Genomic DNA, 23,621 nt, shown 5'->3' with positions numbered 1-23,621 from the left:
AGAGACAAATTTTTCCTCTTCAAGGTATAACTAAAATTGTACTGAACGCAACACAGCAAATCAACATGGATCAATCATCACGGCACAGGGTTCCTATCTGGCTCTCCTGCCCATTTCCCTTTTCCCCACCTGCCCTTGGTTGCTCCTCTCTACCTTGTGAGCTTTGGGAAGTCAACTTCTCTGACAAAAGTCATGACTCTGCTTCCCAGAACGACACCTGATCTCATCCAGAGTTTCCTTGTGCTAGCATAACACAATCAGTAACGTGGTGAGGGGAAATTTAAGAAAAGGAAATCGAAACGGGAAATGGTGTTAGCACTGCTGAGTGACAGGAAACGCCATAATAAAATCATTTTGACTTACAAGTAAAGTTAATCATGGAACTTCTTTAAAAGGTGTAGGTTTAAGTTTAAGCTTTTAGCATTTTATATATTTAGAATCTATTTAAAATGTTAAACCGATAAACACCCATGACGCAACTTTATGTTGCTTAGGAATCTGCAGATACTACACACATGAAGTTGCCCACTCAAAACCAACACTAAAGCAATTAGTCTTTGATACGAAGCCCTACCAAAGCGGGCACAGTGCCTTACCTCCATTACATCTGCTGGCCTACAAGACAGCTCCTGTTCTTTGGTGTCCTGCCAGTACTTCTCCTGTCAAATACACCATGTGCCAACACAAGTGGCAACACGAAACTCTGCAGAAATTCATGCTGGTTTGGGTTTTGTAGGTCTGCTGCATGACACAAGACAGTAAGGGTGCTGGACATAGAACAGAAATACAAACGAGCCTCGACCCCACCACGCAGGTACATTAACCAGTAAAAGCTACTGAAATCATGAGAGTGATGTACTCCCACAGCCAGTATTTGCAGGGTCAGCCACTGCCCCCTCGTTCCTAACACTATGTCAGTGCCATGATAAGCCTACGATTTCTTCCATCAAGCCCCATCCCAGGTTCAACAAGTGAAGGGTCATCCATAAAATTTCATCCTTAGCCTTAGTTCTCCCCCAGAGACATATTCCTGATTAACTATAGTTAAGGTACCATGGTAAAATAGATTTTAATCCAATACAATTTCTTTCTTTCTTGTTTTGCCTTTTGCACACTTGTCTATTTATCTGTCTTGCAATTTCAAATACAAACCAGCACTGCTGAGAAGCAGCGAACTAACACAAGTGGTGACTATTTTGACATAACACCAGTTATCTAAGCAGTATGTGCTAGAAAGAAGGGTTTAGGGAACAAACAATGGATGCAGCCAGGTATCAGAAGAAATACTGTTCTTAAGTGGAATATTAACATTTCCACCTGGAAAAGATGACAGGAAGAATCAGTGAAGCACATTAAGCAAAATCACTGCACTTCACAACTGGAATACTTAGAAGCTTTTTGACTTATCTTTAATATTTCAGAGTTGCAGAAAACCACTAAATGGAGACCAAATCCTTTTCTTTCCTCTTCCCCCTTGCCCACTGCTAACAACACCGCTCAGAGTGATTCAGCTGGTGAATCCAGCCCAACCGTATCTCACACATTAAAAGAGAAGGGTGCACAAAGAGCAGGCACTGCTTGGTGCCTCCCTCAAGAACCTGGGGTGTCACTGGCAATGAGGGGTGACCAGCCCAAGACCCAGCTTTAGGATGTGGCACTACCACCCCTGGTTACAGCCCACTGCCAGAGAGCAGGCTCTGTCCTCATTTTGACAGGCTCATTTCTTGTATTGCTATCTCTAAAAGGAAAAGCCCAGCACCCTGCATCACAGCCTACAGAAAATGGCTCTGAGCCTCTGACTCAGAAAGCTTTTATTCATAATACACACCATATGAAGAACAGGAGAAGGAAGGATTTGATCATTTCTACCACCTTTACCATGCACCTTGAGGTAGTAAAGCAAAGTACGTGTGTGCCCTTGCACAATTTCCTTTTCAACAGTAAGTGCCTTTTGGTTTCATTAGTTCATGTCTCCTTTCCTCCTGCTCACGTTTCCAGCCTCGTGCCATCAGCTGTTTAGCTCTTCATGTTTCATCTCCAGCCCTCTACCTCACCACCTCCTACGTTTAGGAACAGACACACTACTCCTGCTCTCCATACCATTTCTCTGCTTATTGATACCAGCTCTTGATAGCAATGACCCAGAAACAACATGTCAAGGTTCTTCTCCTACCTCTTCTCCTCCAAAATGAAGAGCTAGCCTACCTTACCTGCACAGCAATGCTGAGAGCCCCTGCAGTACATCCTTTGCTGGGCATCGTGGTGGGCAACCATTACTCTGAACTTCTTTTTCAATATTAATTTTTAGTCCACACAAACCCAAGCTTCAGGCTGTACAAGGTAGGTAGGGACTGTAGGAAGGGAAGGGGGAGGGGAGGGGGGGAGTTGAAGTTGGGGGACAACTGAAAGTCAGATGTGCAGGGGAGCTGTACATCTTCTAAAGAGGGCAATCAGAAAGACAGAAAGACATGTTTTCAGCTTACTTTGTCCTTTCACACATCTGTGTTTATGGCTTTAATGGTAATGTAAAGCCACAAGAATCCTTCCTCTATGGCATTTAACAGTGTTAAAAAAACACTGTGCCTCTAAACATTCAGAAGCTAAATCCTAGCCTCACTAAGCTCAAGAGCAAAATTCTCCATGACTTCAGCAGTACACAGTTTTGGCCCCAGGGTACTGAATGCAAGCACACACAGGGGCTAAACAATCTGCACTGATATTTACATAATTTCCCTATATGTAAACAAATTAACATAGCCACAATATTTGATTGTACTTCCATCTTCCATGACCAATGAGTCAGAATTGCTTGTTTATAGTTATTAGCAATATAAACCTGCAATCAATCAGCACTCTCTTCACCCTGAAGAAGCAGGGAGAGAACAGCTACAAAAGCCATCAGGAAATAGCAAGGGACACCCCAGTCCCAAGACTGAACTCAGAGCATTAGTATTTGCCATAGACAGCAACAGGAAATACTCTTCTTCATAACTATGAATGTAAAAATAGTATTTGAAAAGCAAACCTGTTACGAGAATAGAATTAAGCTACTGAGGTTCAAGTTGATCAAAGGATTTAGAAAAATAATCCAGATTTCACTCTATTTAAATAATTAAAAAAATAAATTCGAAGCCAAGAGAAGGGACCTGTTTTTATTCTTCTGATAACAAGGCACAGAACAAGATCAGAGTCGTACCATGCTGCGTGCCACAAAAACACCGTCACAACTGCAAGGAGTCTGAATGGGCAACTCCAGCCACAGCAGCTCCACAGCCTCTTGGGAAACAGAGCTGTGGTCTCCCAGCTCTCACCCAGCTGCATTATTCACTCTGCCATGCCATTTTTCTCCTATTCCATTAACATCTGGAAGCATGTATGTTTTTTCCTCCTCAATGCATGCTTTGTACCTGGTTTTCTGGTGCACACTTGTTCTCCTTTATACTTCTTCCCAATATTCCCTAAAACTTCCCTTTTGGGCACTCATTTCCTCTAAGCCTTCCTGGTATAGACCTGTAACAAAGCAGCAAACAGGATAAAAACCAGGGGAACTGCTAAAGACAACTGCACACAGCACCAAGGGCGTACTCCTAAATTCCCAGGTAAGAACAACACACACAGCACCACAGACTGCTGTAACTTCCATCAGTTTTAAACTTTGTCCTAGAGTACCTCCAGTGACTAATCGAATGCATAAACCTACCAGACGCGCTAGCTAATGACCAGTTAGGAACAATGAACTAAAGACTGGTAAACTAGTTTGCAATCCCCACCAAGAGGCATACGTTACCTTAAGGGTGAAAGTCACTCCCATCTTCTGTTTTCCATCTCCTCTTTGACATTCAAATCGAGACACAAAACCAGTCCTGCAGTCTGACATACAGAAAGGTCCCTGCATCTCCTCCAACACTGGTTTTGTTTCCCTGAACACTGAGACCAGATCAGCATTGCCACAGACAGCACCTCAGCTGAATTCAGCTCACACTTGGAAAAGACTTCACGGATATCAAGGCTAACTCGGGGAATTCGACTTTATTGGCACAGAAGCAGCAGACTGGGAAGCTCACATGCTATTTTCTTTTTTTTCGTGTTCAACCATGCTCAGTATTTTCAAAGCAATAAAACCTTTTCAACACAAAATACAATCCAGGCGTGTTCATGAGATGTCACAGGAGCTGGCAGCACGTAAAGAGAAAGAATGCAAAATCATAGGCAGGAAAGAGAGGAATGGGAAATTGAACACCTGAAAAGGCACACAGGTCACCAATTTACTCACTATGAGAATCTGTCAGTAAACAGGACCGTGCGATTCACCAGGTAGCAACCATCAAAGCAAAACCAAGAAATCTTCAGGGCCACCTCCATTGTTACCTGTGGCTTTTATTCCTGCCAATACTCAGTCACAGCCAAGATCAAAAGTGGAGCTGATCTCACACACTCAGAAAATCCAGAGCAGATTTTTTTGGGATAGTTTCCTTGGCATAGGTAATTCACCTGGGATCTTCCATCCCACCTCTGCCTCTCACAAGGACTGCATTAACATCTACCTCCTGCTTGCAAGAGACCACATCTCAGGAACTGGCTTACACTGACTATGGCCAACAACAGCCTGTTACATGCATTTTCAAAGCATACACCAAAGCAAAAACACCCCAGAAAAGAGCTGTTTCTTCTGCATTTGACTTAAGGCAAAAAAAATACAGGAAAACAGTTATCCTGGGATTTAGCCTCCACTAAAAAGATAAGGGCTGTGATGGCAAGAAACAGCAAGTGGGTTCTTCATGTGCTTTCCCATGACAGCAGTACCTCTTGGGAAACCAGGGTGGAAGAGAAGGGAGGAGGTGTTGCCATTAGGATGCTATTTTCCACAATCCTTTGACATCAGTAGGATCATTCCTACATGTGAAATAAAGCGTTTTATTTCAAAATGAGGGTGGTGATTTTTTGTACCTTGGGGTTTCTTTTAGAGGGCAGGCAGGAGGGGAAAGCCAGCAGTAACACAACTACTTGCCTTACTCTCATTAATTGTAACAGGTGCAAAGAAATTCCTCCTCATGCATTGCAAGCCAGCTTAAACCCCAGAAAAATAAGAGTCCTCAACCTGTTGCGCTTAACAAATGTTCTCAGTGAACTTCACCTTCTTCTCTGTAGTCTCCTCTGGTCTCATGCTGCTGCCCAACCTGTTCTGCCTACAAAGGAAGGCCAGGGCAGGGCCTGGAAGGGTTTGGACCAATTTTTCACCCAGCAGCAACAGCACTATGTGCTGATTCTGCCACATTTGCTATTGCTTCAACCTGAGTGCCCTCAGAAGACCAAACCCTGCAGGCGTTCCACAGCCAATCTTCCCTGACTCAACAGGAACACCATCCAAATCTTGACGCTGGCATGCACCGTGCTTCTATCTGCGAGAACAGGATCTCTGCTCTCAGCCTCACATGGGCCTCCTGGCGAGCAGTCAAAGTATGGGGGAGGAAAGGCTAAGTGTTTGTTTACACCCTCTGCAGCTGATGGGTGGGAAGGGAGCTGAGAGGGATGGAGCAGGCAAAGACAGGGTGCACATCCTTAACTACCACTTTCAGAGTGGCTGAATTGGCGCCACGTGGACGGGTATTTACTGCTGACATAGGCCTGTAATAAATCACTACCTTTCTGGAGCAACAAGGAAGTTGCAGGGGTGACTGAGTCATCCTCCATCCTGACGCCATTCCAGGAGTGGAGCCACATACATCCCCCGGCTTTGGGCTGTGCCCATGGCCCAAAAATAGCTTTTAAGCCAAATCCTGCAGTCATCATTCAAAGCTGAAACGCTTTATTTACACTCAGCAAGAATTCAGGTATGTTTTTGACACTGCTAAGAGCAACCAGTGCTTAAGTTATTTGCTTAACAAAGAAGTCTATTTAACTACAAGAGTTACACCAAGTATGCAATGTTTTCTGACCCACATAGAAGCTAATAATTCGCATTTTATGGAACCACTTTATGTAGACAACCCATCTTAATGGCCAACAACACACTGTACAAAAAGTAATAATTGAAAAGCAGTCGTCAGCACTGTTATTTGTGTTACAGGTAACTCACAAACCTCATTAAATTGTAGTATTAAATTTCTAACGACCTTCTGGCAAGCTGTTCAGTTCAAGAGTTTTTTTTTAAGGCGTGAGCCTGCAGACTGGCAAGCAACTGTGGAAGAAGTACGTGACAGCTACCCGGAGCCTGTGGGAGTGCCCAGGCAAAAGCCCCCATCACAAAGATGTCAGCCTGATCCCGCTTTGGCAGAAGAAGCGACTTTGACTTTATGAACCCTCCCTCTCTCCAGCCAGTCACTTGACCGGGCTTCTCTCACAAGTTTCTACCCTAATGCCAGATTAATCCTACTTTATCCAGTCCCCAGACATCGAAGAAGCTCCAGCTCTTTTCTCTCAAATCATTGGCTTTTAAACTATTTCTGTTGCAGCACCCAAGCATTTGCTGTGGATGAGAAAAGGCTCAGAGATCAGCACAGCGGTGTAACGGCAAACAAATATTATATCACAAAGTCCGGGATTTTCATAGTCTTTATGAAATTAGGCCCCCTGAATCCCATTGTGACTCAGTGAAGAGTCAAGTGCATAATTTTCCATTGTGCTTGGTGCTTGTAAAAATCCACCAAATAAACATACAACTAAACGTAGCTCCACAAGGCTGAACATTTGTCATTCTCCTAAATGCTGTTACTAAGCCTGAGGCCTCTTATTCCATTATTTATTTATTTATTTTAGGAAATAGCCTCACTCTTGCCAAAACGTCAAAGATGCAGAATGCTAGTTATAGGAAAATCCACCTCAGAGTCAGCTCCTGTCGTTGGGGGAAGAACAACAAACAAACCCTATATTCCAAGCTGACAATCATCACGATCTGCCCATTAGTGTTGCGTCGCCGGTCTGTCACGCTGATGGAGTCTGTCTACTTGTGTTGGGGATGACAGTCGCTCCTCGCTGCTGACGTCTTTGCTCAGGGCTGTGCCGCGGTCTCCGGTACACAATCTGCTCCAGAACATGCAGACTGGCTGTTGCCATTTCAAAAGCTTTCCTAGCATATTTCTGCAGACTGAAACAGGAAAATTCTGGGCAGCCAGGCGCTGATTTATCTCTGTATGAACGCCTGCGGGTGTAATTCGTGCAGCTCTTCCAAACAAAACATTTTCACTGTGATAGGAAAGGCAAACTCCCCCAAACCCAATTTGTTTGGTGGTTAATTAGTATCCTCCACTGCAACATTTGAGACAAAAGAAAGAAGTGGTCCCTCTTCTCCCATGAGCATCAAGACTTTTTAACCTCAAAGATATACCTTATCTGACATGACAAAGGCAGAACAGATCCAGCTTATTATTTTTTTTTCCTCCCCCAAACAGAGGGAAAACAACAGAAACTATCTCAGAAGCTTATTCATTGGTAAGTTCTGATTTTCATTTCAGTAGCACTGGTCAGACACTTAAAATTATAGGCTCCCACACCTGAAAACTAGGTAGTAATTTAAAAACATAAATCATAAGAAAAAACAACTCTGTCCGTAAGAACTTCTGAGTGGTAAAAATAACAGAGACAGTATTAGAAAACCCTGGCTGGCTTTTCTTTCGCCCGCTAATAAAACAAGTCCCTGAAGTACCCATACGAGTTTCTCCTCCGTGCATTTCCATGCTGGTTGAAGGGAAGAGCCGCCAGCTCTGCTCCCTTGAATTCAGTCTGGCTTATTCAGCAGCTTCAGTTCTGCTCTTTCAGATTCCTGCAAAAATAAAGGCTCAGAAGAGAAAGCTGAGCCTCTGGGCATCCACCAGACCACAGCTACCGTGCGTACGTAACAAGCACAACTGCACTGGAAGAAAAAGAACAGTACCCAATCCTTCAGCATCACATGGCTGACCAAGATCAGCAGCCCCAACCACATCTTTAAACATCCTACTTTCAGCCCGCTGCTGAAAGCGGCTTCCTAGTGACAGAGTGCTTTGTAATTCCATCTGCAAGAAAAGACCAAACTCCTGCACATTTTGTCAGTACATTTATTGCACATCAGCTGCACTCCCTAGAAGCTGCAGCTGAGATGAGCAGGCCTGTAGACAAAATTAAGCGGCGAGATCCAAACTAGGTATTGCCAGAACAGAGAAACATCTTAGTCACTCCTCAAAGCTGATGCTAAAATGGACCTACAGACCCTTATCAGCCCTTAAGACAGCAGCATTTGATTTGTTTCACCAGCTGATTCTTCCCTCAGACTGTTTTCTGGTGGAGATATGCAAATATTCAATATTCAGAACTTCACTGAATAGCAATTCAAAAGGAATTCTCCAAACAGAAAGGTGAACTTCAGCAAGCACGTTTCCCTAGGAATGGCACACCGACATCAGCACAAGTCAACACCAAAACCTGCAAAATTCACAGAAAATGCTGCTGCCACTGTAACACAGGGGAAGACAGCGATTCATTCGCTCCTCCGTGTCTTCCTGCTAAAACAATCTCCCTGCCCGATATCCTAAATTGCACAGGCTCCACAAATCTATAGTTAGCCATGACTCTAAAACACAGAAGTCTGTCTGCCAAACACACATAATCACATTGAAGTTGTTTTGCCTTTATTAATAAAATCTTGGGATGGGATGAGATAAAAATCCTAAGGAAAAAAGTTTAAAAGGTAAGTCCCTCCCCCTCACCGAATGAAGAGCTGTCCTTGTGTGGATAAACTTCTCTGTTGGGCAACTTGGATAAACCTTTCCTTGTTCATTATAAAAGCACAAGCTCACCAAGGTCCTTTTATGTCCTGATGTATGAAATTATTCCAGCTATATATCGTTTCACTGAGTCCAAGGGGTGAGGCTATGGTATTTATAGATACGTTCAGGGCTAGAATTTTGGTTAGCAACAACATAGTTACGGTCTCAATGCCTAACGCACTTTTGGGAAAATGCCCACCTGTATATATATATCCTGGAAATTTTTTCCTATTAAATACGTATTTCAAGTGAACTTGCTTTTTGTCTTTTTCCAAACATATGCATAAAGCCTACTAAGAAAAACAAACTGGGACCATTTCCATAGTAAGAGGGAAGACCCTGATGCTTTCAGACACATTGACTGGTTTTTTTTACTAGCCACAGCACTTCACTCTCAAAAAGAGGCCTCAGTTTCACTAAGCGCATGCCACACATTAAGAGGTGAATCTCTGCAAACAACTCAAAACAGAGGCAGGTAAGACAGTGCTCCACAAAAGAGAATGCATGTTTTTCCCCCCATTTGGATAACAGATGAAGAGCTCATAATGGTTTAAAAATCTCTTTCTCCCAATCTCTAATCCAGAGCCATGCCTAAAGGCTGTTCAGGACTGGACCAATACTCCAGTTAAATCACTTGGCACTGGCATCTCTTCACTCCATAACTACCTTCCTTTGAACCAAGGGATGGCAGACATGCTAGCGAGGGATGCTCTTGGATTAACACACTGTTGCAGAGATCTTATCCATATGCATGTACTGTTGTTGTGTATAGCATCATTATGTAAGTGCCTCTATTTTTAAAACAAACTGAAAACGTTTGTCTGGTCACTCTCTACTATTATCCCACCCATAAACCAGTAAGCTGAAATTCCACCCACTTTAATCATAAGTTTACAGGCTTACGGGTGGAATAACAGTAGAAATGACAAAACAAAGGTTTTCTGCTTGCTTTACAACCATGAAAATTTTACCCATTTTTATCAACAGGATTTCAGAAGCTGCCATAATAATAAATCAACAACCTTTGGATGCCTTCTTTTAATACACCAAACAACTACCATTACCACTAGTACTAAAGTCTAGGACAACAAACTGTAACCCAGACGGACTCCTGGTCCACTGGTACAAACGCAAATACTGCAAGTCAATTCACAGTCAAAAGATCCTGCTTCTCTGCCACACAGAGGAAAAAGTGGAACTTAAACCATGACTTTTTAACACTCATCTGTTCCTGAAGTGGTCCAGGACGGCATGCTGAAAGCTAACCTAAAGAACAAATCAAGGACCTAGTAATTGTTTTTACTGCATGATGCTGCACTTACTGCAATCTGTACCTCTTAACTTCAAGCTCTTCAATACGGTTTTAAAATTCTGTTCCCCGCATCTTCCACATCCTCTAAAATGTTGCATGAGACACCTTGCAAAGATTTACTTTGGGAAGAACTTCAGACAACACTGCTGAAGTGGATCCTTGGCATAAGCAATTCTTTTGATGCCCGAGTTGCTCTGAATCAAGACTTACTGTGAACCATGTACAAGATGTACAGCTGCAGAATCACATCACTTCTTGTATTTCAACATTTTTTTTGCATGCATTCACCTAAACAAAACAGCCGTAATGGTACGTATCTATAAAAGGTGATTGTAAATGGGGCTGGGAGCATACCTTACTGCAAACTTACAGCAATTACCCTTCTATACATTCTAAGACCTGTTAACATCCCCATATATAGTACTTTTCTGTGTGAAAAATCTGAAAAGGAAGATATTCTTCCAAAATTGAGATAAAATCACAGGGCAGGCACTTCAAATGGCAAGTTGTAAAACAAGTGAAATAAAATCGTTTGCAGAGTGCACAATTATACCAGACGTTCACCGACACAGATTGGCGTGAACAGTAATGCCATGAAGTTTTTCAAAACAAATAAGACATTTTTCAGAGAAGGCAATCCATCAGCAACTATTAAACACAACAGCCTCGATGGAACTGCCAGCCCAAAGATTTCCTAGAGTAATGATGGCTGGAAGGGTTTTACCAGGAATAGAACATTGTAGTTACAGTTTTCCTATCCACATATAAGTGGCCTTATCAGAAAAGATACTGAGCTAGACAGATCTCTAGTCTGACCAAGAATAACTGCTCTTATTCAGTTCATAAAATTGAAGACGACAAGATACCAACCAGTTAATAAATTAGAGCTGAAGGAGACTAGTACCAGTAAAAGAAATAATCTTAAAATTACTGATTGCATATCAGATTCCACACCACCTCCTCTCTGAACATCCCACAATAATACAGCCTTAACAGTATTACCAATTCCCCGAAGTTCCTCTTTAGATTCCAGTATACCCAAAATGTGCTTGTGTACATTTAGGCACAAATATGTTATACAGCACAAAGATCAGCCAGTAGCATAGTGATATATATTTACAAGTGCCTGTGAAATCCCTTTGCAATTAGATGCCTGCTTATATAGAATTAAACACAGTCCGCAAGGAAATAAGTAATAGTAGTAATAAAAAAAGCCACCTACTGGAGTATTTTTGAATGTGTATCCAAAACATAGTCCTGTTCCATCATGTTCTGCTGAAGGACAGAAAAGCAGCATCCAGGAGGGTACCTTATCTTTCCCCGAACAAGAGGAAGGCTGGAAGGGTTCAGGTTCCACACCAACATGAAGGCCTCTGGAAAACTGACTGCCAGGAGTCAGTTATTCCTCCTTTCCCCGCACACTTGACACCACTGCATACCGTAGTTAACGGTGGGCATGTTTCATGCTACAGTATTTTTAGAGCGAGGTCCACTTCTCCAGCACCAGAGCCCATGCGAGATCCCTGCGCCGCAGCTGCAAACTGGGTCCCAGCGAGGCACCGCGCGCACAAACACAGAGAGGCCCCTGTTGTAGCGCCATTGAACACCTACCAGGATCCTCCCTGCACTCCAGCTCCTTCCCACGCACCCCAGGCCTCCACCTCCCCCCTTCTGTACCGGCTCTCATCTCTCTCGGTGGGATCTCACCTCGGATACACCAGTAATGCCCACACCACCTACTCCTGAGCCGACCTTTGCTGGGCAGCATGCACGTCACCACCTCCTTTCTCAGCAGATTCAGGGAGACAAGCCTTAAAAATCTCTACCTGTGGCAATGCTGCCTCCACGACAACAAGAAGAAATAGCCAAATAATAATGGACCAGTTGAGGGGCTGCCAGCTTCAGCAAATGTGTCTGGAATTGTATTTTTTTATTATTTTAAAAAGCTTCCAGTTGAGCCTTGGTCATCTTTCTAGACCCAACACCTGCACTGCAATCAGCACAGCGCCTGCACAGCACCCCAGACATGATCAAGCTGCACACAAAGATGTTTGCAGAGGCCTTTACTTGCCAACTAAATGAAGCTGAAAGTTTGCCCATGCATGTGGGCAGCACCTAATGCACCATAGAAGCTCCTGGAGTACAGACAATCAATATTAAATCCATTATAATCCCAAGAAGTTTACCAAACACTTATTTACTATGTTACTGTGTCCACTCATTGTGTTTTTGTCCAGTATTTGCAGTACACTAACTGCAGCACACCTCTCCCATGTAAACACTCGCCCTAATCCACGACGTTATATATATATCATTTGTTTACCCAAAGTTGAATGATCGTTGTTAATCTGATTGCATAACAAACTACAGCAGCCTTAAATAACCAAACTGCTCTTTCCAGCATGGATTAGTCGAAATCACTCGCTTCAGCACCCCACCTCTTAAAAAAGTGAAAGAGATCATGGAGAAAGAAGAAAATAAAAGCACCCAGCCACTGCTTTCACAGCCAACTACTGTGGAAGACACACTGCAGTGTGCAGATGCAATGTAGTAACTTCACACCTGGTGCAGGCTGTGAGCGCAAGATAAAGCGAAACGTTTTCAACTGCTGAACAATATTGCGCAATTAAAGCACATTCTGCTAGATCTTATTCACAGCTCCAGCGCAAGCTATTAAGCAAAATATACAGCATGGATTTTCAAAACAAGTAATTGCACGTATATAAACAAAGGCCATAATTTACATGGCAGATCCCATAAAAGCTTATCTACCACATGACGTCACACCCATAAATTACAACTTAAAGTACCAGTGCCAAAGAGCTCCTGCCCTCTCAGCCCAAAATGAACATTAATATCAAACACTGCTCATCCATGACTGCACCTCTTGGAGACAGAACCACATGAAGTACCCCCTGAGACAGAGTAGTATTTAAAGATTCTTCAGACAATGAGAAGATTTATAATTATTACTGTACTGTATTACATCACAAAGTCTTAAACAAATCAAGCTGCCTCATCATACAACGCTCAAGATAATATAAGGTTTAAACAACATCAAGCAGTATCGGCGCATTTCACTTGTACCAAAGGGCAAACACCTCCAGCCCCCATACACAGGAGATCTTCAGAAACACGTAGCCTTACAGCTATTATCAAACAGCAAGTTAGAAAAGCAAAACCAAAACACACGTATTTCTTTGAACAGACTCAGGACCACCGTTTTTCCATTGAAATCCAACCAACCAGGGCATGGGGAACGTGAAGGGCAGGCACATGGGAAACCAAGTAAGGCAAGGAATATGTTTTGGCATCTCTCAGTTTTAGTTCACCAGTCCATGATCTGCCCAAGAGAAATCAAGAGGCAGAGCCAGGGGCTAATATGAAACTGTCTATTGATCGCAGCTGGCTTTCTACAGCACACAACAAAATTCATCCCCTTGACTGATACCCACGGTGGCAGCCTCATCATGGAAGTTACAGACAAGACAGGCATATCAGCAAATGACCCTCCAACCAACACACACTGGAATACCTTTGTAGGGGAAAGCAAGCTAAGCATCTCTGCTCCAGGCACAAATATCTGCTCCTCAGAGTCCGTAGTCACCTGCAAATCCATAACAATTATCCCAGTGCCCCTACGATCTGTCTGCACCGGGGGACTACCTACACAGCAGGCCCTGCCCCAGGGAAGAAAGAGGCTCCACCGACCCTGTCCACGCCAGATGGGTCTGTGCCGTCTCCATCATGCTCAGCCTGCACCGAATTCACCATTTCTGCGCGTTATTACGAATCTGACATCACATCAGTGCAAGCACAGTCTGACATCTACAGTTAACTCGGTGATGGTGTAAGTGCCGCCCGGCTTACAGGCATTTGGTGTTGCAATACGCTTGCTGCTGAACCCTTGAAAGAGAAGATATATATATACACACACACAGAAAACCTGCTACAGAAAGCCTCGCAGTGACTTGTTTCTTCTCCATAAGGCCGGCGGAGCCGCAGCGAGCCATGTCCCTCCTTCGAGCGAGGGAACTGCAGCAGGAGACCCCCCTGCCTCACTCCGCTCCTGCGCCGCGGCAGCGCAGCACCCCCCGGAGCCAACAGCTGCCGCTCAGCCCCCTGCCCGCCTGCCCGGATGGGGAACCCTGCCCACCCTGCGGCCGCTGCGCCGCCGTGAGCCCCCGCCGTCCCCCCGCAGCCCCCGGGGCTGGCAGCACTTGGCGAACTGCGGAGGCAGGCGCCCGCTCCCCGTACAAAGCCCCTCGGGGTCATGAATAAAACATGGCTCGGAGGAGGAAGGGGGGGGGGGGGAAGAGGGGGGGCGGGATACGGAGGAGAAATAAGGGAATAAAACGGCTGCGCGGCGGCCGGGGGACGCGGCGGCGGGCACGGCCCCGCGGGGGCCTCCCCGGACCCCGACGCCGGCCCGGAGCTGAGGCGCCGCCCGGCCCCGGCCCGCCCGCCACCGGCCCGGGCCTCCGCGAGGGAAGCGGCGCCCCTCGCCCCCCGCCCGCGGCTGCTTCCCCCCCCCCCCCCCCCCGCCGGCCCCCGGGGGACGCTCACCTCAGGAGCCGCCGCTCGCAGCGGCTCTCCCGCCGCGGAGAGCCTCCGGCAGGCGCCGGGCGCGGCTCGGGGCCCGGACTGGAAAGGACCGGGAGGCGCGGAGGACCGGGCGGCTCCAAGTAAGCGTGCGAGCGCGGCAGCGGCGACGGCAGCCGGGCGCGGAGCAGCCTCTCCGGGGAGCCGGGGCGGGCCGAGGCGGGGAATGGGCGTTGCGGAGCTGGGGGCGCGCCCGGCCGTCACGGCGGGGAGGCGGGGAGAGGCCACGGAGGAGGAACCGCCACGCACCGCCCGCCCCTCCCGCCGCCGGGGCCGGGTCCCGGCCCGCCCGCCGGGCTGTGAGGGCGCGGGGGGCGCTCCCCGCCTCGCTCCTCCCGGGCGAGGGACCGAGCGGCGCCCGCCGGCCGGCCTGGGCGGGGGCCGGGGCCTGCGCAGCAGCAACGTCCCCTGCCCGCCGCGGCCCTTCCCGCCGGACCGCGAGGGGCGGGGGCGGCGTTACCTCAGGCGGCGGCGGGTGCCGGGCCGCCCTTCCCGCCCGTCGCCTGCCGCCCGCCCGGCCTCGCTCCTCGGCCCCGGCGGTCACACAGGCCCTGTGTGGCGGGCGGGTGCCCGGGGGACTTAAGAAGACGTTTAAACGTAACAGCATGTCCTTAATTAAAGTGAAGGGTCTCACAACTGCCCGTGGAACGGTTTTAAGTTACTGCTAAAAATGTGCCCTTTCGAATGCTTTGTTTCCAACAGAACTGACAGGCAAGGATAAGGTGTTATCTTTCCAGTCATTTTGGAAATCCTTACAAAAATTTCCCACTTTGTCCTTTTCCACTGACTGTTAGGAACGAAGTCGCAGTGATTATCAGGGCTGTGCTTTTTAATTACCTCACAGAAAACTTATGTGTGCAGAGGTGGAAGAATGCAGGGATGGGACTTTTCCAGGCCAAGCTGTCATATTAACACACTGGTTTTGAAGTGCAACTTTCGTGTGAGCAGTTCGATACCCTGAAAGGGTGACAACCAGTACAAAGGCATTCCTGCTCCCTTTCCTAAAAATCTGTGGGTGGGTTGTCCTCTCCTGAGGGAGAAGGAAGGCTGGGCGCCCACCAGAGAGTATCTCCAGCATCCATGGTCCACAGTACCTCAGGGTAGGAGTCTGAGGTGGGGGAACACCAGGCATCGAGGTAAAGTCAGAGATGCAAAAATGCAGACCCCTGTGCTTTGGTGTCCTTCTCCCACTCAGCAATGGGACAGCAGAGTGGTTCTCCACCTTACCGTGGGAGGGTTGTTGCCCAAGAACGCAATGCATGTCAGCTTTATTGCAGCATGTGCCCCGATTTTCACAGGCAAAACTGTGGGTTTGTGTTCACAGAGTTTTTCATGAAAATGACTTGTTGACTGAACAGAATTTGAGGTTGAGGTGAAACTTCTTTGAAGATCTGGTTATAAAAGCTTTCTCAGATTGCTTCTGCCAGGAAGTGCTACCATACGAACTAGTAAGATTCCAGCAAACCTACATTATTTTTATCACTTACAGTTTTAGTATCTTTCAATAATCCAGGCAGATGTGTTTTCATCTAAGAACATTTTTCCTTCACCATTATGAAAATAGTAAAATAAGTAACAGTTTGTTTGCCAAATCTGTGGCAAGATCCCATTTGCAGTCATTTCTACCTTCATCTTTCTAGCAATCTAATAATTTTTTCTCTGCATTAGAAATTACTATCAGGAAGGTGGACATAAACAGCACCAAGAGATCCCAAAAGAGGAAATATTTTCAGCTATAGGTCGACAACTTTGAAGGTGGCCAACTTTGGTTTTCACCCCTTTCACTGCAGAGAGCCTGATACTGTTTCCAAAGACACATGGAGCTTTTACAGTGAAAAATATATGATTGCTATGTCGCTGTAAATGTGCTTCCAATAAAACAACCATAAAAGAACAGCATAAAGCAAACATATTTTGTTTAGCCTCCACAAACCTCCCTGATGTTTTCCTTGTTATGTGTGCAGCTCGTTAACATTCATAATACAATTATTTACATGTAAATCTGCTTCCTTATGCACAAATTTGTTGATCAAGTCTTTGTCTACCCCTCTCATGTAATCAAAGATACATCTAAAAGCAGAAAATAGTTATTTCCTTGATTTCTTGTGTTTGTGTTTCTCATTTTTGAGAAGAGACATTGCATACTGGAGAGCTGTTTTTAGAAGCTGGACAATGATAAATAATGTAAACAATTTCTGATATCCAGAATGTTTTTGATACCAAGCATAGCCCACTCCAGCTGAGCCTGGTGTTCTGTCCCTGCCTAGTGGTGCCCAAACAGGGTATTAGTTCATTACCCCAAGAATAAATAATGGTTTTGATATCAAAACCATGGGCTGGGGGTTGTTCCTGCAAGAAGATGATAACTTTCATCCTGACTTTTTTGTACGGTACAAAAGAAATCAGCTTTCCCAATTCGGTTCTCCTGCTGCTGTGGGAATTAATTGACTTGGATCTGGGGGAGCCATGGACTAAGGAGTAGCCAGATACTAATATTTGCAAAGACAAAATCATTATTATAAGAAAAAGAAAAAACACACAAGCCCCTTAAAACTCGTGGAAAGTAGAGAGGTGAAGTTAGAAATGAGTATCGAGAGAGTCAGTGGCTCCAGAGACTGCAGTTGGTTATCTTCTTTTGAAAGAAGGTCCACCTCTGGGCCAGATTCTGCCACATTGTTTTGGGACCCTTTCTTCTCTAAGGCAATAGCTTGTGTTTCCCTGAAATCCACGGGCTTGTCATCAGGGAGGCCTTTCCAAGCAGGGCTACCTCTGCCATTAGTGGGAGGTTCCTTCATGTTGACTCCAACGCAGCAACTCACCAGATGGAGCAGAGTGTGATGTGCACAATTAATTTCCAACAATGGCATCGAGCTTTAAAGCTGGTGAGTTGGTGTCTCAAAGTCTGAAATTTTGCACTATGGCAGATTATTTGTTGGTTTGATCTACATGTTGTTTCTATTCTGATGAATCCGTTTGATTAGAGCATGCTTTTTACCTAGGTTGATGTATGTTATTTCCAATGTGGGTGCAACTGTAGTGGGAATATGGACTTGTTTTCTCACGCTTGTACTCACATTATACTGTCATAGTGCGCTTACATTCACAGAAGAGCATTTTCAGTACAATAACACTAGCTACACAGGGAGAGGTAAAAGTGTTACAGCTGGTGTATGTGTAGAACAAGATTTGAAGATGGGAAATGTAAAAGGGAGTGCTGGAAACAGCAATCCTCTTAGGAGAGCAGTTGAAACAGTGGTGTAGAAATACCAGTTTGGTCCATTTATGCACACAAATAAGTTATTTGGCTTTCATCAGACTACTACAGTGATATCAAAATGTGTGTGTGCCATGCATGTTGCCTAATTATATTAATACAGCAGTGCTTTTAGTGATCTAGCTGCCTTCTTTTCTTATAAAAATGGGAATACAGTTCACTTGTCAATGCCAAAGCCATACATGTACCTGCACCCTACTTGTTATGGCTAAAAACTAAACTGTTACTTTAATCGGGTAGCTGATAATCAGCACAGCAACCGCCTGTGTTCCAAGTCTGAAAATTTTTGCAAATGCCTAAGTTATCTTATTTTATTTTCTGAAAGGTACTGTTGATTTCCTCATGGTGTAATGAAGCTCTGCATTTCAGAAATGGGAGAAATTAGAGAAGTCATGGGTTGGCTTACAGATAAATAAGTGAAATTGCTTCACATTTTTCCCAATTAACATAAGTTCAGAAATAAAACTAAAAAACTGCACAGACTGCTGCCAGGAACAGTTTAAAGATTGTGATTAATTGTTATCGTCTAGACCCTGCCTGGGAAACGCTAACGTAAACTCCACAATGACAAATTCATTTTCCCTTTAAGAGTAATAGTTCCATAACATCAAACTGTTTCCTAAATGTGCTAATATTCAAAGGTCTTTGTGAACATAATCTCTGGGGTTGGAAAGTCACTGTGAAAGGACTCTGACAGCTGGCATGATGAAGCCATTCCTCCAGCTGGAGGAGAATCCTGAGTTGGGGGGGCATGTACCAGATAGCTGGTGCTGCTGGATAATGAAGAGAGGGCACAGAAAGGCCCATGCTTTGTAGATTCAGTTTCCTCCCATGGATTTTCCATGTCCCATAGAATCTGAAGATGTCACGTATCAAAAATTTTTACAAGATTGCAAACTTGCTAAGCTGGGTTTGATGCTGTAAATCAGCAAGCTGCTTTTTGAGCTGTTCTGCAGCTTGACAAGCTATACAGGAACAGACAGGAACTTCCCAACTCCTTTTTAATGGTGCATTGACATCAAAGTCTAGCTTTAGATATTTAAACAATTACAAATTAGTGGATGTTTGTTTTACACAATCTGGCAATGCTCGTTGCATTCACTATCATTATTGAAATGGAAATGGTATTAATCTTCAATAAAGAAAAATGGATCGCAAATTCTGGGCATATTATAGAATGTGTTTTAACCAATAAAGAATTATCTTAGAATAAATAATGCCTTTGAAAACATGAACTACACTCATTCGCCTCACTGAGCAGTACACCTGTTAAGAGGGCAAAAAGGTGTCTGAAATATTTAAAAAGGGTCAAAGTTTAATCTGCATTACTTAAAGCTGCGTGATTCTCCTGCATTTCCTTTTTCACATTTTCATCATCACAGAAAAGTGCCTACATTAAAAATCTAGGGCAGAAAACAAGCCCAGCTGTAGAAGAAACCTACAGATACCCCCGGGAATTTTCAGGCAATCTTTACTGATCCCAGTTTTATATGCAATGTTTGTTTATTTACTCTTCAAATTCAGTTATTCTCTTTATACCTGAGATTGTGATTTAGCAAAATAAGGCAAAATAGGTAGATAAGCCACACACATTTTGGATTCTATATAAAGAATAAAAGATCCATGTCAAAGCATTCAATTCTGAGGTCCTAATTCCACATTAATGTCTTAGCAAAGCTGTCTATTAATTTCAGGCAAAGGCAGAGGGAGTAAAGAGTATAAGCAGGAACATTAGTTTCCAGTTGTTCAACATTTAGATGCAGCACAGATACTGCTAAATTTAATACATTGAGTTTCTTAGCCTAAAATATGTTTTATGCTGGGACTGGAGTTGCAGGCCATGTGCCTATACTCTATAGCAAGATAAACCAACCAAGATCAACTTGATTTTTGTGCCTGGAGCCACAGTTTGTCAGAAATCCCCACCATCTACTATATACTTCTGCTATACTACTTCTCTAACAGGGCAATGTATGATCTGAAAAAACAGGAAATTAGTGACAAGCAAGGACTGGCTGCTATGGTCCTGTTTGGGTCACCAGCAAATGATCCTTTTGACTTTCATGGTGCAGAATTGGATCCAAAGCACATGCTGAGTTACACTCATTACTGAGTTAACATCAAAAAGCCAAGAACATTTTCTTCTAGTCTACACCCGTTTCTCAGTAACAGTTATGCTAGCAGGACTTTCTGTTGAAGCCTCTTAAGCTTTAACACAGCTCATTTTGAGACTAAATTAGACAGAGAACAGCTCTACCTCCTCTTCTGGGAAGGTGGCCATCTCCTGTTGAGAGCATTGGGGGACAGTGCTCACTAGTGATTTCTTCTTCTGGCACACGTTTGCAAAGCAAAGATCCACTCCCGCTCCTTACCTTCATCAGGCGTATACACAGTTTTAAGGTAAATTAGAAAAAGGGAGATTGTCCCACACAGAGACCCTCTGTACACCACAGTGGTGTCTGCACTTCCAGGCTTCTGATGACTACAGACCACATCCATTTGGACGTGCTGTTGTGGCAAATGCCTCAAAGGAGGCTGCCAAGACTTTGGCTCGAATGGGAAGGGTTATTGGGAAGCCATCCTTCATACAGGGTACTTGATGTTGAATTTTGCTGTCTGGGTATTTGGGAAATGATTGGGTTGGTGTGATGGGATATATGAGTTGCTATGTGATGGTTCCTTGGCAGGGTGGCTGTAATACAAGAGCAGTTTACTTGTTATGATAAGATCTGAACTGCCAATGTTGAATATTGAGACAACTACATTAGGAGATAAGCATTGTTAAATTTTAAATAAATCAGTCTTTCAGGGGCCCATAAAAATACTGTTTGCAAGAACACGAAGCAAAAACTTGTGGCTATAACAGTAATGAAGAATTAGGGGATTTTTCATATATGTTAACGCACCAGGAAAAAAACCCAACCACCAAACATTCCAAGTTTGTAACTAGTTGAAAGATTGCTTCAAACAGTAAAATCTGGCTTAGGTGAAGTCATAATTTCTGTTCTACCCAAGTCATTTAATAGCATTGCAGGAAGGGACTGTGCAGCGTGTTCAAGGTTAAACCCGCACACAGCTTCTATTAGATCACGGTCTCAGGTCTCAACAACTCAGATGGGCAAACAGTGGTCCAGTTGGTAGCCTAGAGCACAGAGTGGGCCTGAGAAGCAAAGCTACATGCCATGGCTAAGAGGCCGTATTTTAACTGCTAGCACAACTTCCAATGCATGATTGGAAGAGGGCATCAAAAAGAAGTATATAAATGGATTGGCCTGCATCAGTTTTCATACCAGAAAGCAGAATTCACTGACTTGAGAATACTGTTATCCATATGGGATTGAAGGTCTGTTTCATTGTGCAACTTTGTGTGTGTTATTCCCTTTTAATTTCCAAGCTGAGGAAATAAAGAAGAAATATTCTTTGTCATTATGCTGCTATTATGGCAGAGAATTTAATTGCATTCAAATCAAGGCAAATTTATGATTCCCTTAGAAATTGTAACTTGGTCCAAAACACTGAGCTCTTTCGGAGTGATTGTTGCTACGCACCTTTACAGAAAATATTTAACTCACAGGAAGTGTGTATTATAGTTAATAAGGGAACAATTACATTGAATTTCACAACTTGTATAGATATGTGATTAATCACAAATGCATTTTTATTGTAATTTTTATATATAGGTTATGATATGGAGCTGTAGAGTAGGATTTGTCTGCCTTATCCTAGGCATCTCTGGTCAGATGTCCATGTTACAGCTAGTTATCCATGGCTCCTTTTAAAGTCAGTGGAGAGAAGTAAGGACCTCCAAAGGCTGATTTATCTTAAGATGAAATGAGTGACCTCCTGGAAGCTCGTGTTTTGCTGGCATAACTAGCACAAGCACAGGCACCTAAGTTCTGATGTCCTAACCATGTGAGGTGAATCTGTCCTCAGGGAGCAATTCAATGGTCTTTAGGAAGACAATCATTCCATCATCATTTTTGGGAGCTTTTCCTCAATTAACATGTAAGAAGTTTTGCCTTTCTGGCTTGCCTACTTTGCCTGTCTCCTCCAGAACCATCATTGTGCAGTCCAGAGATACCTTGGAAATGCTACCACTTTGGCAGTAATTACCCAAAAAAGTGTTTTCATTTCATTATGCAAACAAACTCACTTGCTGCTAGGCTGCTCAAAAGTTTCTAACTTAAAGGAAGAAGGAAAAAGTTAGTAGAAAGAAGGATGTCCCTCCCCAAAAGGCAGGGAGGATATTGCCAGCAGTCTTGCATTAATCATCTCTGTAGCTTAAAGGCAGAGAGAGAGATTGGGATAGCAATAAGAGGAATTAAAAGGCAGGTATCTGAGACTACACTTTGAAAAATCCACGAGAAAGTCATAATTGATGCTCATAGTGATTAAAAATTGAACATCACTTAGTAGTTCACTCTAGGTAAGATTAGTTTGGTCTGAGGCCAAATCAAAACTAATGTTTCCATAGAACTGTGTTAAAATATGACACACCATTTGGGTGTTATTTATGCATGTTTAAGCAGAATGAAAAAATGAGCTTTCCATCATATTGAACTAATGTCCAAACAATGGGGACTATTTTGGATCTAGAAATTCAGATTCAACATCCAGCTCAAAAGTTTATACATCCCAGTGAGAGGCTGTGGTGGGGCTCATCTTTGGTTAAGAATGGCATGAAAGCATTCTGGCCACTCTCAAGCCAGTGAAGGGCAGTACCAAAGAGCAGTTCTGTGTTCTTTGTTTTCACAACATCCCATTATATTCCCTTTTTTGAAATCCTAAGACCTCTGTGAAATGGGGTGGGTGCTCAGTCTTCTCACCAGCTTCTTTTTTTACTGAACAACAAGAACAGGTGAGGGGAAAGCCAACTTAGGTGCACAGGATGACGTGGGGAAGGCTGAATGTCTTGCCCAGTCTTCCCTGACTCTGTGTTGGTATAACCTGTCTCAGAAGATCTACTGGTGTCCCTCATTCTCATGCAGCATGCCAAATGGGTTGAACAGACCATCTTCTGCCCTTCCCCATCACAAAAAAAGTCCAGATTTGAGGAGGGGAGATGCAAGTTTGCATGTGAATGACCTTGTGCTTTTCATGGCAAAACAGGCAGTGTATACCCAGAAGAATGTCTGTCACCAGTGGCCGTGAGGAATGGAAGGGAATCTGACCTTAGGGAAAAAAATCAGATAGGCATTTATTCCACAGTCTAAGCCTGTGGCAACTGATGTTATTGTGGTTTTGAAAAACCAGCTGAGAGTCACTAATAGCTTCCTTAAATTGCTGAGCCACAGCAGAGGCAGTAGTCAGGCACATGACTGTGAAGTGTGTGGTATTGATACCCGCCCAGGTGATGAAGCTAAATATAGAGATAATGCAGCCTTTTCTGGTCAGGGGGTAAGAGATGAAAGTCTTACCGATAGCGATACAGGAAAAGAAAGAAAAGCTGCAACCTTTCTGCATCAGCTCCAACAACATCTGCAGCCTGTTGCAAGTGGAATGTGGTGCTCCAGGCTTCAAAAAGTATGGAGGCATCTCCCCCAAGGCGAGTACTGCCCTGGGAGTCTGAAGAAACTATAAGCCAAATGAAATAGTAACCTACCTCCAAGCATTGTAGCAGTGTAATTTTTTACAACATACTACACCTGAGATGGTGCAAACATCTGTTACTGGGTTTGTTGTTTGTTTTGTG

The 23,621-nt window shown here is 44.2% G+C and overlaps 1 protein-coding gene across 1 annotated transcript in view; it reads right to left on the bottom strand.

The window, feature by feature from the left end:
• The window catches only part of LOC308071741 (uncharacterized protein C1orf21), a 125,061-nt gene extending 110,001 nt beyond the window's left edge, over positions 1–15,060 (bottom strand). Inside the window, exon 1 of the mRNA XM_080407627.1 lies at positions 14,620–15,060. The gene's annotated coding sequence lies outside the window, so the exon portion shown is untranslated. The remainder of the gene's footprint in view (positions 1–14,619) is intronic.
• Between the last annotated feature and the right edge of the window lie 8,561 nt (positions 15,061–23,621).

This window comes from Falco punctatus (assembly GCF_963210335.1).
Source record: "Falco punctatus genome assembly, chromosome: 11".
Taxonomy (NCBI): Eukaryota; Metazoa; Chordata; class Aves; order Falconiformes; family Falconidae; genus Falco; species Falco punctatus.
The sequence above is the reverse complement of the archived record's forward strand: the minus strand, read 5'-3'. Positions and strand labels throughout refer to the sequence as shown.